The sequence below is a fragment of the Lichenostomus cassidix genome, unplaced genomic scaffold (assembly GCF_008360975.1).
Source record: "Lichenostomus cassidix isolate B80296 unplaced genomic scaffold, HeHo_3.0 HiC_scaffold_42, whole genome shotgun sequence".
In the NCBI taxonomy this organism is placed as follows: Eukaryota; Metazoa; Chordata; class Aves; order Passeriformes; family Meliphagidae; genus Lichenostomus; species Lichenostomus cassidix.
In genome coordinates, this window is record NW_028147241.1 from 833389 (window position 1) to 848186 (window position 14798).

The 14798-nt window shown below is 49.8% G+C and overlaps 1 pseudogene; it reads right to left on the reverse strand.

Moving 5' to 3' along the window:
• Positions 1-10661, reverse strand: part of LOC146424134 (uncharacterized) — a 44088-nt pseudogene extending 33427 nt beyond the window's left edge.
• Positions 10662-14798: the final 4137 nt, after the last annotated feature.

Below are 14798 nucleotides of genomic sequence, written 5' to 3' on the forward strand. Positions count from 1 at the left end.
CATAAAGGAGCAGCTCTGTGCTCCAAGCAGCACAAAGCAGCAGCAGCAGCTCCCAGCAGAGATGCACGTGGCCACCTTTTCTCCCCCAGCAAAAACTGCCTGAGCTGCCTGAAACATGCTTCCAGGCTGGGGAGGACCACAGGCATCTCGAAGTCCACTTGGCCACATCATGCTCCACTGATGCACTAGGAACTCCTTCCCCTGCCAGAGGAGCATGAACCATCAGCTGGGGGGGCATGGAGAGGACACCTGGCCCCACAGCACTTGCCCAGCCCTGCCACAGCCCATGCTCACAGCACCAGACTCCGCTCTCGCTGCTCTGGCCTTTGCTGATCTGGAGCTACTCTCCAGCTGCTGACATGCTTCTCCAGCTGAGGAACGAGCTCCAGCTGTCATTGGGCATTCTGCAAAACCTGCTCTTAGATATCAAAACCTCTTTTTCTTCTCCAGCCCAAGGAAGGATTATCAAGCCAACCCTCAGTACTTTGGGATGGGCCAGGGGAGTCCTCACCGTGCAGGTGAGGGGGAGCATCCTGCCTAAGCCCCCTTTCCATCCCCTCCCACCAGGGAGAAAAGCAAAGAGAAAAGCAAGCCAAGGGCCAGGTTCCCTCTGTCCTGGCCCAACAGCAAAGTATAATGCTGATGTGTTTGCCAAGTTTACCTTGAGTGTCCTTGGCAGAAGGGAGTGCTGAGACCTTGCTGAGAGACCTTTGGAGAGGGTGAGACATTCAGTGATCCCTCTCCTCTCTGCAGGGTCTGCTTTCTTCCCAGGGTGACACAGGAATGTGATTGTGCTCTGATTGTAGCCAAAGGTGCAAACCCAGGGCAGTTGGGAACAAGCCCATCCAGCCCCTCACCTTGCCCTGAGCCACAGGGAATCCCTTTGCCTCTCACATCTCTCAGTGGCAAGCTCTGAGTGCAGCAGAAGTGCTGGGGATTTCTGACCTCAGACAACCAGGAATGGTGTAAGGGGAGGAAACCAATTCCTTCATCTCTTTCCTGCCTTCCATATCCTGTAAAACTGGGAGTAAAAATGCTACCAAATATTTCTACTTTGAGAGTGATTCCACTGACAAATTCTGAATACCCAGCCTTGTCCCTCTGCCAGTGGCCACAAACCCAGGGCAGCAGGGCAGGGATGGCTCCTGGAGAGCCCCACGCACAGGCCTGGCTGCTCATGGCACACTCAGACAGCACAAGTGCAGCTCAGGCAGGGACCTGGATGAAGGTTTTCCCAGAGTAGGAACGAGGGTGGATGAGTCCCAGCAGGACAGTCTGCAGGGAATGGCAGTGGTTTGGCTCAAAGCAGCCTGTCCTGACTTGTCACTGTCCTTTTCTCCATCAACAGGTCCCCATGGCCAGAGGCAGAAAATGTCCAACAGCAGCTCCATCAGCCACTTCCTCCTCCTGCCATTCGCAGACACACGGCAGCTGCAGCTCCTGCACTTCTGCCTCTTGCTGGGCATCTCCCTGGCTGCCCTCCTGGCCAACAGCCTCATCATCAGCGCCGTAGCCTGCGGCCACCACCTGCACACCCCATGTTCATCTTCCTGCTCAACCTGGCCCTCACTGACCTGGGCTCCATCTGCACCACTGTCCCCAAAGCCATGCACAATTCCCTCCGGGACACCAGGGACATCTCCTACACAGGATGTGCTGCACAGGATGTTCTTTCTTTTCTTCATCACAGCAGAGTATTGTCTCCTCACCATCAGGATCTATGACCTCTCTGTGTCCATCTGCAAACCCCTGCACTGTGGGACCCTCCTGGGCAGCACAGCTTGTGCCCACATGGCAGCAGCTGCCTGGGCCAGTGGCTTTCTCATTGCTCTGCTGCACACAGCCAATACATTTTCCCTGCCCCTGGGCCAGGGCAATGCCCTGGCACAGTTCTTCTGTGAAATCCCACACATCCTCAAGCTTTCCTGTGCACACTCCAAACTCAGGGAATTGGAGGTCTCTGTTTTCACTACGTCCTTAGCACTTGGTTGTATTGTGTTCATTGTTTTCTCCTATGTGCAGATCTTCAGGGCTGTGCTGAGGATCCCCTCTGAGCAGGGACAGCACAAAGCCTTTTCCACATGCCTCCCTCACCTGGCTGTGGTCTCCCTGTTTCTCAGCACTGGCACATTTGCCTAACTGAAGCCTCCCTCCCTCTCCTCCCCATCCCTGGATCTGGCACTGTCAGTTCTGTACTCACTGGTGCCTCCAGTATTGAACTCTCTCATTTACAGCCTGAGGAACCAGGAGCTCAGGAATACCCTGTGGAAACTGAAAACTTGATGCTTATTACAAGTGAAAAACTTCCTTTATCCTTCTGCACATCACTCTTAATGCAAGTTATTACAGGCCCAGCCTGCTTTCACAGGTTATTGGCAGTAGTTATGGTAGTTGTTCTGTTTTATTTTTTTATTCTTCAAAATGGGTGTGCAACTAAGTTTTATGATTCAACCCCATTTTTTAATTGATTGCCTACCTTTTAAATTTTACTCAGAGACTGTGCAAATGAGGGACTGTGCTATGTATTTAAATAAAATAAAGGGCCTTGCATTGACTTGTTTGTCCAATATCCTTCACCTGATGCCATAGGAAAGCCGAAGGCAGGGCCAACGTGCAGAGACAGAGAGAAAAGAGTCCCAGCACAGCAGCACAGCCAGGGAGCAGTATGCTTGCTCTTTCCAACTCTGCTCTTCCCAACTCCACACTCCCCTTCCCAGCCCTTCTGTGGCTGTAAGGCCTGAGTGCTCTGGCAGCTTGGTCACAGTCCTGCTGCATGGCTGTGCTGTGAGCACAGGCAGGGACAGGCCATGGGCACTGCTGGGACACAGCTGGCCTCCAGCACAGCAGTTCCAGCAGCAAAGGGCATCTCCTGAGGGCACTGCAGGAAGGCTCTGCTCTCCCTCCAAAGTCACTCTTGGGAACAGAGATATTCTATTTTATACTACATTTTATCCTAGTGCTACTTTACACAGTACCTTATCACTTCTAAATGCTCAATTCATATCTGCAAAAGCCAACATTTGCTATCCACTCATTTACCACACAGAGGGTTGAGCGGCCGACTCAACCTTCCAGGCTCCGAGATTTTCTCGTCCCTGTCGCCTCTCCTGCTCCCGCTATCAGACACTCTGGTGCTGTGGAGTCTCACACATCTAAGCCATCACTGCTGCCCCACCTTGGGCGCCACATGTAGAAGTTTTCATATTGTCACCCAATCTGTGGGAAAAACAAAAACCCTCCAAAACATTTTTAATGTTAGAGAGTCAAGGCGTTACTTTATTATCTGACCTGGACGTTGTTCTGGCCAGGACGTTCCACAGAAATCATCTCATCCACACATAGCCCAGCTGTGCAGAGAGAATCATTCCATGATATATGGCTTTTACCTGATTTTCAGATATTTTATACAGTAAAAACACATAGAAAAGCATTGGGTCCGTGTTCATTGGTCTGTAGTTGAGCAAACGCCCAGTATTCAGTTTCTCATTGGATCTGAATCTCCTCGCCTCTGATGTTAATTAGATTCTTCATTCTTCAGTTTCCTTTCTGGGCCAGGATGTCTTCACCCCTGCTGGAGGTGGTCTTGGGTTTTAGATATCCAGTGATGTCCTGCTGATGCTCTGCTGATTTCCTTTATCTTAGGGTATCTTACTTTATCTTATCCTTATCTTTATCTTATCTTTATCTTTAACTTTATCTTCTTTTTCTTTATCTTTATCTTTTACCTTTTTCTTTGGGTTCCTCCCAGTCTGTTGATATGCTGAGTCCACCAGACCTCACCTGGCAGAACAATGCCTTGGAAAGAAACCTGAAATTCCTGTTTTGGCAGGGAATAAAGACAAACAAAACCTTTGACTAAAGTTATACAAAATTTTTAACCTGATATATTTTCCAACAAGTCCATCAGCTCTGGGTTGTGCATTAGGTTCAACTCCTCATGGCCATTTTCCCTGAGGAAATCCTCCATGTTTTTGGACCCAAACTCTCCATTTTTGAGGTCAAACTCTCAATTTTGGGGGTTTTCTCTTCATTTTAGGGGTTTTCTCTCCCTTTTTTGACTCAAACTCTCATTTTTGGTTTTTTTCCCTAACCTTTTTGATGTTTCCCTCTATTTTTGGGGTTTCTTTCTCAATTTTTGTGGTTTTTCTCCAGTTTTGGGATCAAACTCTCAATTTTTGGGCTTTCTCTCTCCAATTTTGGTCTAAACTCTCAATTTTTGGGGTTTTTTTTCCCCTTTTTTTTTGGGAGGGGGGATTTCATTGTGTTTTTCCCTTAACTCCTCCCAGCTATGATGGTGACAGAAATCACAGCCCTGGGCTCCTCCAGGGACACAAAGCTCATTGGGCTCTGCTGAACAGTGAGGAAAAGTCCTGAAAAATCCAAAATAACCCCAGAAAACACCCCAAATTAACACCAAAATCCAGCCTAAGACCCAAAAAAACCTGAGCTGGAAAACCTTAAAAAACCCCAAAATCCCAACAAAAATCCAAACAAAAATGCAGAAAAGAAATGCAACCCCCCCAAAAAATTCCCCCAAAAAAATCCCCCAAAACCCCCAAGAAAACAAACAAAATGTACCCCAAAACCCCCCAAAATGCCAAAATTAAAAAAAAAAACAAAAAAAACCAAACCCAAAACTCCACGAAGAAGAAAACCCCCCAAAAAATCCCAAAAGGTCCTGAACTGGAAAACTCTAAAGAAACCCCAAAATCCCAAAAAAACCCCAAAATAAAAAAAAATTTCCCCCAAAACACCCTAAAAGGAGCCAAAAACTGAAGCAGAAGGCAGAAGTCGCAGAAGGCACCGTGATGGGTGGCACCGCTGGCTGTCCATGTCCCCTGCACTGCCTCACCCGCCCATGTCAGCAATAGCGCCTGACACGCAGCCCCTCCCGAAGATGACGAAGTGAATGACAGCTCCGACAGCAAACCAGAACCAACCAACAGCGTTAGCCAGCAAGAAGCAGCCGCTGGAAGCAAAAAACAACTTGGAAATACTATAGAAAAGCTAAAAACTCAATTCAAACAAGCAATGAAGCAATTAAAACAGCAAGTGAACACCACGATCCAAGAAATAGTACAGCCAGCAACCAGCCCCTTAAAGCCACAGCAAATACCGCAACTAATACAACAGCTGCAACAACAGTCTCAGCAAAAACCAGCAATGCAGCGCTGAAACGAAACATCTGCGGAGAGCAGCAGAAGCCCAGAGACCCCCCTGAGCATCCCGTGCCGGCGCTCCCAGCCCTCAGACAAAGGGAGTCCTGGTCCTGCCTGCTCCAGCCCAGCTCAGTGCAGAGCCGAGCGGGGCCGAGCCTGCGCCGTGCAGCCGAGCAGCGCCAGGACCCAGAGAACAAGAGGCTCGACGCAGAACCGAGCAGAAGCCTGGGGCAGCTCCGCCACCCTTTTTCCCCTCACTTTCCCCTGTTCCGTTCCCTTCCCCCCGCCATGGGTAACGCAAGCAAGCTCCGTCTGCGCACCGAGAAGTCTTTTTCAAAGCTCCAAAAATCAATTCATAAATGTATTTTCAAAGGACCCTGTTAATTAGTACAACTAAGTTATATTTTAAACTTGTTTTTACCTTTTCTGAATAACAAAGCCTTACAGTAAAATAATTGTCCTAATGAGTAATAACACCGTAATTGATAAAACCTTGAACAAAAGCTAAATTCCTTGCTAAAGCAATTTTAAAAGTGTTTCTCTTAAGTATACCTCAGCGAAGTTAACTTTTAAGCTATCTCCTCGAAGCGTCATTTATCGACATGTGCATAATATCTTAGTTTATAAACCAGCTCAGTGTCCTAGACAAATTCAGTAAAGCCCTTTCTAGAATATTTGAAGTGAATATTAACTGAACAAAATATAAAACTACAGCAATTAACCTTAAATCCTTATATCAAAACATCGAATGATGTACAAAAAGTTACTAAGTGCAATTAACTGTGTGAAACTCACCCTAAGCTTAACCCCATGTATGTTTTTTGCAGAAGCATCCAAAATAACTACCTCACTAAAGTTAAAGAAATGTTTTTGTTTACAAGTATTACTTGAAACAATGTACGCGTGTAAGTGTGACAGTACTACAGCAAGCATGTTAAAAATACTGTTCTAACTTCAGTATTTTAAATTTGTAAATTAAGCCTGTAAGTGAAGCTATACTGTATTATAGTAAATTTTACATAAATCAACTACTAAATAGTTTAAGTTACCTGTTAAGTGCCATTGAAATTAAGGTCAAATAATACCTTAATGAGCTAACCTAAAACAAAAGCTAAACAAAGGGAATAAAAGCATTTAAATTTATTGAAAAGCCTTCAAAGTGTATTTAAAGAAAAATAAAGCCTTAGTGAAAAGCTACACCCGAAATAGATGCTAGCTCCCGAGTTTTTCATATTTTATAAGTTCTATTAATTTAGATATTGAGTTTTAATCCTCCAATTATAGCTTCAAGCAATAATTTCAATTACTGCAAGTTTGCTCCCTACAGTTATCTATTGTTTACGTATCTTGTAGCCTGAGTCAGTGAGCTGTCCTTGAAGTCCAAGTTTAAAAAAAAATTGTTTTATCTAAAAATGCTGAGAACAAGAGTTCTAATATCCTATATAGCGTCCAAAGTTGTACGCAAAAATCACAAGTACATAAAAAGCATAAAAGCTAAAAGTCCCAAAGCATCACAAATGATGTTAATTTTAAATTCTGTTAAGTTTAAATTCTATTAGAGTTAAATTCTGTTAAAGTTAAGTGAGTTTAAGTTTTATTACAAGTACATTATGTTAAGTTTAAGCCAAGTTAAGTTTAAACAATTGTTATTTTAAATTTCATTAAATTTAAATTCAATTAAGGCTAAGTCTGTTCAATTTGAGTGTTGCTCAATTTAATATTTATTATTTTCTAAGTCCTGTTACTTTTATCTTCTGTTAAATTCTATCAAGATTGAATTCTGTTCATTTTCAGTAATGTTAATTTTAAGTTTTATCCAGCTTACATTTTGTTATGTTGTTCTCATTTTAAAGAACACAGTTCTGCAACTATAAAAATAAGATGAAAATTTACAACAGAAACCTTCCTAATTTAACTGTGTGAACACACAGTCTGTAAGATGCTTACTGTTGTCAAAACTTCTAAATATCCAATTGTTTTAAATTTGTTAGTTAATATTACTGTTCACAAAAACCTTTGCAGTTTTATCTTCCACAAGTGAAACAGAAGAATGAGTGAGAGCTTCAAACAATGCTGCACGTGCACAATTCAATTATTTTAAAAATTTATTTATAGTACCATTGATTGTTTAGTTGAAGTTAAATAATAATGCCAGCTACTTTCAAATATTTCACGTTACCTTGTGTAGTTATCTGCAAAAACTGTATCATTTTAAAACACTTTCCTAATTGATATCAATGGAAGCTTGTTTAAAAAATGTTCTAGAGAAACCCTCCCAGTTAAGGCCTGGGCTCTGGCCAAGCCCTAGCCGTAACTGGTTGGGAAATATGCCATCAGTCCCAGTTGTTTCTGCACTAAAAATGTGATCGAGTCACCTTGACTCGCTAATTTGGACTTGTGAAAGCTGAACCCTCTTCCAGGTAAACTTGGAATCCTTGCCCGGGAAAGGTTCTCCAAGCCCTACCTGTGAAATGAAGTTCCCCAGCAATTGCAGTCCCTAAGTGATAGCAAAGTAGTTAAGCAATTAATGATGTATTTTCTTAAGTAAGCTTATTGTTTCATTCCATGTATTGTTATACCTTTGTGTCATTCTCACCTTCTTATAATAAGAAACACACCTTGCCAAAATCAAAAAGGGGGGGGGAATATAAACTCTCGCAACTAGACAATGCAATATTTGTGCAAAAAATTTTTTGTGTGTGTAAATATGTAATTTCGCTTTTTAGAACAATTATTGTTAGCATATTGACAATTCTAAGTATGTTATTAATAGAGCTACAATAGATTTTCTTCTATTAGCCCAAGACATAGCTACGAAAAGTTTGAAGAAATGTGCTGCATGAACCTTTGTGACCACTCAAAGTCCATTTCACCGACAACTTGCTAGACTGCAACATCTATCAAGACAGCTACGAGTAGTCAATGGCCTTAGACTTGCCGGGTAGTTGAAAAGTTTAGGAATCACTAAGTAGTCCAAAAACCTAATCCAAGCAACTGTATTAATTTTAATTGTAGTTTTGCTATTTTTAAAAATTTTGCAATGCATAGTGCAATGCTTACAGCGTATACTAGTAAAAACAGTCAACCAGACCTAGCTTGTGCAAAAAAGAAAAACGGGTGAATTGTTGGAACCTAGTTCACAGAACGAAGCCATATGAGTATGTTTCTTAAGCTTAATTCAACCATGTGAGCGGCTCTAAGGTGCCTTTCCCGAGAGACAGCAGAGTGTAAAGAGCCAAGAAATGTGAGCATTATAAAAGAATACAAACAAGATAAAGCAGTTACCCAGACAGAACCTTAGCTAATGCTTAGAGTGCATGGTAGAAAGCCTCAACCAATTAGCAGAGTGGACTGGACACGTGAACAGTGCTTTTTGTATATAATAATGCTTCCTTCCAAAAATAAAGTGACATGACACCGACATTTCTATGAAGATGTGTTAATAGTTGGGCGACCCCCAACTCCTCTGCATTTGTCCAGGTGGCTACAGAGAATCAGGAGGACGTGGAAGCCACCAGCCAGGTGTCTTCACAGTGTTGGTAACTGGGAGTGAGGGTCACCAGGGCTCTTCCCAGTGTGGGTCCTCTGATGGGCATGAAGTTGGAGCAGCACATGAAGCTCTTCCTGCACTCGGGGCACTTGCAGGGCTTCCCTTACTGGTGGCTCCGTTGGTGTTTGGTCAGGTTACAGCTCTGGGTGAAGATCTTCCCGCACTCAGGGCACTAATAGGGTCTCTCTCCAGTGTGGATGCGCCGGTGCCTGATGAGGTGGGAGTTCTGTTTGAAGCCCTTCTTGCAGTCAGGGCAGCAGAAGGGCCTCTCATCTCTGTGAATCACCTGGTGCTGGAGGAGATCTGAGCTGGTTGGAAACCTCTTCCCAAACTAAGGGCACTCGAAGGGTCTCTCCCCAGTGTGGATTCTCTTGTGACGGATCAGGCTGGAGCGCTGGGTGAAGCTCTTCCCACATTCCCCACACTCATAGGGATTCTCCCTGGTGTGGATGCGCCGGTGCCTGATGAGATGGGATTTGTACTGGAAGCCCTTCCTGCACTCAGGGCAGTGGAAGGGCCACTCGTCTCTGTGAGTAAGCTGATGCTTGAGGAGTTCTGAGCTGGTTGGAAACCTCTTCCCACACTTGGGGCACTCGTACGGCCTCTCCCTGGTGTGAATCCTCTGGTGGATGATCAGGTTGGAGCTCTGTTTGAAGCTCTTCCCACATTCCCCACACTCATAGGGTCTCTCCCCGGTGTGGATGCGCAGGTGGGTGATGAGGTGGGAGTTGTGTCTGAAGCCCTTCCTGCACTCAGGGCAGCGGAAAGGCCTCTCGTCTGTGTGAATCACCTGGTGCTTGAGGAGACTGGAGCTGGTCTGAAACCTCTTCCTGCACTCAGAACACTCGTAGGGTCTCTCCCCTGTGTGGAACCTCTGGTGGATGATGAGGTGGGAGTTGTGTTTGAAGCCCTTCTTGCAGTCAGGGCAGCGGAAGGGCCACTCATCTGTATGAACTGGCTGGTGCTGGAGGAGATCTGAGCTGGTCAGAAACCTCCTCCCACATGCAGGGCACTCGTAGGGTCTCTCCCCAGTGTGGATCCTCTTGTGGACAACCAGGCTGGAGCTCTGGCAGAAGCTCTTCCCACATTCCCCACACTCATAGGGTCTCTCCCCAGTGTGGATGCGCCGGTGGGTGACGAGGGTGGAGTTGTGCTTGAAGCCCTTCCTGCACTCAGGGCAGCGGAAGGGCCTCTCATCTGTGTGAATCACCTGGTGCGTGAGGAGATCTGAGCTGGTCAGAAACCTCTTCCCACACTCAGAACACTCATAGGGTCTTTCCCCACTGTGTATCCTCTGGTGGACAATCAGCTTGTAGCTCTGGCGGAAGCTCTTCCCACATTCCTCACACTCATAAGGTCTCTCCCCAGTGTGGATTCTCTGGTGGCAGATCAGGTTGGATCTCCACCTGAAGCTCTTCCCACACTCCAAGCACTTGTGGGGCTTCTCCCCATCATGAAGCTGCTCAGGAACCTGCAGTTCTGAACGCTGATTAAGGCTCTGATTGCCTTCCCGGCTCAGGGTGGGTCTTTGCTCCTCAGAGCACCCTGGGCTGGGTTTGCAGCCCCTCCTCGTGCAGCATCTCTGGGCCTTTTCCTCCCTCTCCAATTCCTGTGTCATGGAGCTGCTCAAAACAGCCTCTTCCACGAGGTTCTGCTGCAAGGATTTGTCCTCTCTGGTCTCCACCCTTAGCTCACTGCCTGGGGGAGGAAGGACAAGGAGAGGATTTGGAATTTGCCTCCATGCCACAGGGAAGGGGAAGGAGATCCCCCCAGTCCATCCCCCAACAGCAGCAGGGCTGTCCTGCAGCCAGGGGCAATGCTGGGCTGGGAGATGAAGGAGAAGAGAGGGGGAAAGGGGCAGTGACTACCTCCTCACCTGCCTGGGGGTCCTGGGGCATCTTCCTCTTCCCCGCAGCTTCCTCCTCCATCCAGCCAAGGTTTGGGAATGGGAAATCCTGGTTTGGAGAAAAACAAGGAGTGACTACCTTGGGTTTGAAGGTCACCCTGTCCAATTCATCTCTAGAAGTCACCGGGGCTTTGGGGTTCATAAAATCCTCCAGAGCACCAGGATTCAGCCCCAAAACAGACTCTCCCAGCAGTTCTCCCTCTCTGGCCTCTCCACTCTGGGGTTCTGGATTTCCCCCTGTCAGGGCTGGAGGGGTCCCATGTCTACTGGGGGTTCCCCTCTCCAGCATCCCCACTCTCCCCAGATTGATTGAGGTCCCAGGAATCCCAGGGGTTCCCCCTCTCCAAGTTTCCCACTTTGGGCTTCTGGGGGTCTCCTCTCTCTAGGGTCCTGCTTAGGGAAGTCAATGGGTTTGGGGGTCCCAGGGATCCCCTCTCCCCTGTTCTCTCACCACGCTGCCAGGGGTTCCCCAGCTCTGCCTTTGCCCCTCTCCATTCTCCCCTCCCATGCCTCTCCCAGGAGTCCCCAAAACCAGTGTCCCCCACCCCCCACTGGGTCCCACAAGGTCCCCACGTGACCCCAGGCAGAGCCCAACCCCCACCACGCTGGGGATCCACATCCCCCCACCCCCCACCGGGGCTCTGCCAGCACCGCCATGGGAACCCCCAAAAACACTTCCTGGGGACACCCCAATGTCCCCCCGAGGGGCATTTGCATCACCTGACTGGGGCTTACTGGGACCATGTGGGGAGGAAACTGGGGACACATTGGGAGAAACTGGGATCATACTGGGAGTAACTGGGATCATACTTTGGGCAACTGACTGAAATTGGGGTCATGCTGGAGGCAACTGGGAATAAGTGGGAAAGACTGGGATCATTCTGAGGGAACTAGAACCTTACTGGGGCAGCTGGGAGTGCCTGGGAATCACTAGGAGCTTGCTGAGGGCAACTGGGATATACTGGGAATGTCTGTAACCATACTGGGCTGACTGGAACCACACTGGGAACAGCTGGGACCATGCTGGGGGCAACTGGGAGCAAGTGAGATTGTCTGGTGCCACCCTGGGCAGGACTGGGACTACAGCAGGAGCCAATGGGGGCAAGTGGGATCATACTTGGAGGAACTGGGAACAAATGGAACTATGCTGGGGGCAACTGGGATCATACTGGGATCAGAGTGGGAGCAGCTGCGCCCATGCTGGGAGAGACTGGAATTATACTGGGATTGAGTGGGAGTGGCTGTGGGCAACTGGAATGATGCTGAAAGCAACTGTTAGGAAGAGGGAATGACTGGCAGCATGCTGAGGGCAATTGGGATATACTGGGAGAAACAGGGAGACACAGGGATCATACTGGAAGCTACAGGGCTCATGCTGGCATTGACAGGGAGCAACTGGGATCACACTGGGGCCACTGGCATCATACTGGGAGGAACTGGGATCATACTGGGATTACAGTGGGTGTCAATGGACTCTGACTGGGGCTTACTGGGAGCTACTAGGCCCATGCTGGGAGCCAACTGGGGATACACTGGGAGCAACTGGGAATGACAGGGTGCATGCTGCTGACAACTGGGATCTACTGGCAGTGACTGGGACAATCCTGGGGGCAACTGAACCATGCTGAGGTAACTGGGAGTGCCTGAGAATGACTATGAGAATGTTCAGGGCAACTGGGATATACTGGGAGTGCCTGAGGCCATGCAGGTGGTGACTGGGACCATACTGGGAAAGACTGGGAATGTGCTGGGGGGAACTGGGACCATACTGGGGGCAAGTGGGAGTGACTGGGGCCCTGCTGGCAGAGACTGGCATCATCCTGGACTCATATTGGGATTGTACTGGGAGTGACTGGGACTATGCTAGGGGCAACTGGGAGAACTGGGAACACACTGGGCAGAAGAGGGAGGAACTGGGAGCAACTGGGACAATGCTGGGGGCAAATTGCACCATAATAGGGAATGACTGGGAGTGACTGGGTTCATACTGGGAGCAACAGGGATCCTACAGGGAGTGAGGGGAAGTGATCAGGGTCAGACTGGGATAGACTGGGCTCATACTGGGAGTGAGAAGGAAACTGGAACCACACGGGGGGGGGGTGGGCGGGGGGGCTGGGGGGGCAACTAGGCTCATACTGGGAGTAGCCACTTGCAGGACCCGGGAGCCCTGAGCCCCTTTCCCGGCCATCCTGCCCCCAAGCCACCAGACTCCCCCACCAGGGCTCCCAGCAATCCCAGGCATTGCCCCTCGCCGATTCCCCGCTCCGGGCTGCTGGCGCTCTCCTCTCCCTGCGGTTCTGCTTAGACAAGCCGCGGCTCCCGGAGCTCCCCAAAAGCCGCTGTCCCCCCCTCCCCCGCCGGTCACCCGCTGGCCCCGGGCACAGCTTGGAGGGCCCGGGCAGAGCCCAACCCCCCCCGCGGGGGGACCCGCATCCCCCTGCCCCCCATCGGGGCTCTGCCCGCACCGCCACCGGGACCCCCAAAAACACCTCCCGGGGAACCCCTCATGTCCCCCCGAGGGGCATCTGCGGCTTGGCTTTGGAGTCCCGAAAACTCCAAACATCCCCAAAAACCCCAAACGCAGGGACCCCCGGGATATTTGGGGCGAGCTCCCCCTCCCCGCTCACCTGCGGGATGGGGGCGGCGATGCTCCAGGGGGGCTGCGAATTCAGGCAGACCAAACCGCGCGGCTCCTCACCGATCCTCCTTTGGCCCTCCTCTTCCTCTTCCTCCCGCTCCTCCCGCTCTGTCTCTCCTCCTCCTTCCCCGCCCTAATCCCACCTCCTTCTCCTCCTTGCCCCAATCCCTTCTCCCTCTCCTCCTCCTCCCTGCTCCTCCTCCGCCGTTGCCGAGTCGCTCGCAGGCCGCGGGAGGAGCGGGGATGCAGCCGGGACAGCTCGGCATGGGCAGCGCGGGGCTCTCGGCTGCTCCCAGCCCAGCGCTGGGGACAGGGGGAGCCCGGCCTGGGGAAAGGGAGAGGGAAACAGGGAAAACTGGGGGCTGCAGATCCAAAGTGGCCTTGCTGGGGAGCCTGGGCAGGGAGTTGCAGCCCTTGGGGCTCCTGTGGGGAGCCTGGAGATGCGGGAGGGGGGAACGCAGAGAGGGGTGGGGGATCCCAGCAGTGCAGCACTGGAGTGACTGGGATCATACTGGGATCATACTGGGATCGTACTGGGATCGTACTGGGATCATACTGGGCTGTACTGGGATTATACTGGCAATGACTGGGCTTTACTGGGGCACCTGGAACCTTCCTGGGGTGGCTGGGAGTGACTGGGCATGACTAGGAGCATGCTGAGGGCAACTGGGATATACTGGGAGTGTCTGTAACCATACTGGGCTGACTGGAACCACATTGGGAACAACCAGGACCATGCTGGGCAGAACAGGGACCACACTGGGAGCAACTGGGATTGAATGGGAGTGACTGTGTCTACACTGGGGGCATCTGGGCATGACTGGGACCATGCTGGGAGGGACTGGGATGATACCAGGGGACACTGGGGGCAACTGGGATGAGTCTGGGAGGAACTGGGAACAACTGGAACTATGCTGGGGGCAACTGGGATCCTGTGGGGATCAGAGTGGGAGCAGCTGGACCCGTGCTGGGGGAGACTGGGATCACACTGAGGGTGACTGGGATCATACTGGGATTGACTGGAACCATAGTACAGGTGTACAGAAGCAACTGGAACCACAGCTGGGTCAACTGGGAGCAACTGGAGCCATGCTGGGATCATACTGGGAGTAACTGGTAATGACTGGGACTATACTAGGCGCAGCTGGGAGAACTGGGAACACACTGGGCAGAAGTGGGAGGAGCTGGGAGCAACTGGGATTGTACTGGGGACAAATTGCATCATAATAGGGAATGACTGGGAATAACTGGGTTCATACTGGGAACAACAGGGATCCTAGAGGGAGTGAGGGGAAGTGACCAGGGTCATACTGGGAGTGCCTGGGAGTGCCTGGGCTCATCTTGGCTCCTACTGAGGTCCAGGGGGATCCCATTCCATTCCCAGAGGGTGCCAGGGGGTCCCAGCGTGGTCCCAAAGGGCATCCTGGAAATTCCCAGGGATTCCCCTTTTCCCCTGTTGCTCCCTCAGGCACTGTCGTGTCTCCCAACCTGCAGCTCCAGGATCTGCCCCTTCTCACAGCCCCCAGACCCTCCCTGTCTCTTGAC